The 1,759-nt window shown below is 43.0% G+C and overlaps 1 pseudogene; it reads left to right on the forward strand.

Moving 5' to 3' along the window:
- The first annotated feature begins 74 nt into the window (after positions 1-74).
- LOC109954002 (UDP-glucuronosyltransferase 2A1 pseudogene) lies at positions 75-1,725 on the forward strand (annotated as a pseudogene).
- The last annotated feature ends 34 nt before the right edge of the window (positions 1,726-1,759 follow it).

Consider the following 1,759-nt stretch of genomic DNA (forward strand, 5'->3'; position numbering starts at 1 on the left):
AAAAAAACAAGCATGGAGTATATCCACCACTGTCTGTCATGTTATAGTACTGTAAACATAAAGCATACCAAAAACAGAGTACTCCTTTGTTAACTTGTTTTTGTGTATGTTAAGGTCATCAGTATGAAGATGCCTCATTTGTCTCTGATCACCTTTAGTCTGCTGTTGATTCAACTATCTAGTGCATCTGGTGGCAAAGTCCTTGTGTTTCCATTGGATGGAAGCAATTGGGTAAACATGAAAGTGCTCATAGAGGAACTGCATGCCAAAGGCCATGATGTCACTGTGATTCGGGTGTCAGATAGCTGGTACATCACTGAAAAGTCTCCTTTCTACACATCTATCACCCTTTCTATTCCTGGTGGATTTGAAGAAAACTTTGAAACCTTTTTGTCTCAGCAGCTGGAGATCCGGCTTCAGGGTAAGCCTACATATTTTTGGTCTCCAATCTGGACTCGTTATCAGATCCGACAGGTGATTTTGGAGCAGTTCTCTCAGCTCCATAAGAGAATGAGTGAAGTAATCATCCATATGTTTGAAGATAAAAACCTTATGCATTCCCTCCATGATGCAAAATATGATCTAGTCTTGACTGACCCCAGCATTGGCGGAGGGACAATCCTGGCACATCGACTTCAAGTTCCTCTTGTCTTCAATGTCAGGTGGACCACTCAAGGTGAAGCTCACTTGCTTATTGCCCCCTCACCTCTGTCATATATTCCTTTCACTGCTACAGAGCTGACAGATAAGATGACCTTCCCTCAAAGAGTAAAGAATGTTTTGAGTTATAGTCTGGGGATGTATATACAATCATCCCTCTCAGAACCTCATTACAAACCAGTAGTGAGGAAGTACTTTGGCCCTGATGTGGATTATTCAACATTTGTCCTGGATGCTGATATATGGCTTATGAGGACTGATTTTGTCTTTGAATTCCCACGTCCAACAATGCCAAATATAGTCTACATGGGTGGATTTCAGTGCAAACCCGCAAAACCGCTGCCTGCAGACGTAGAGGACTTTGTACAGAGTTCTGGAGATCATGGGGTCATTGTAATGACCTTAGGAACTTTAGTCAGGAGCCTTCCTCAAGATGTCACTGAAGAGATTGCTGCAGCCTTTGCTCAGCTGCCTCAGAAGGTTGTATGGAGGCACATCGGACAAAGGCCAGCCAACCTGGGCAACAACACTTTACTGGTCAACTGGTTGCCACAGAACGACCTCTTAGGGCATCCCAAAACTAGAGCGTTTGTGACCCACGGAGGCACCAATGGCGTTCAGGAAGCAATTTACCATGGTGTTCCTGTTGTTGGACTTCCCTTATTCTTTGATCAGCCTGATAACTTGTCCAGAATCAGAGCGAAGGGAGGAGCTGTAATTGTGGATATTGCTATGCTTGATAGACACATCTTTGCGGAGGCATTGGTGGCTGTTCTTTATAATACGTCTTACAAGGAAAACATGCAGATGCTATCAAGGCTGCACAGAGATCAGCCTATGAAACCACTGGACCAGGCAGTGTTTTGGATTGAATATGTCATAAGACATAAAGGAGCCCGTCATCTGCAGTCCCACTCCAACAAGATGTCCTGGTTTGTTTACAAATCTATTGATGTCATGGCTGCTTTGTTGGCAGTTGCTTTGCTTGTAACATTTGTCTGCATTTCAATTGTAAGATTACTGTGGAGATTTATTTTTGTTGGGAAAAAGGTTAAATGTGAATGACTTGACTTGTGTGTAAAATCCAAACCTTACCAAA

This window comes from Monopterus albus, unplaced genomic scaffold (assembly GCF_001952655.1).
Source record: "Monopterus albus unplaced genomic scaffold, M_albus_1.0 scaffold2499.1, whole genome shotgun sequence".
NCBI classification, from domain to species: Eukaryota; Metazoa; Chordata; class Actinopteri; order Synbranchiformes; family Synbranchidae; genus Monopterus; species Monopterus albus.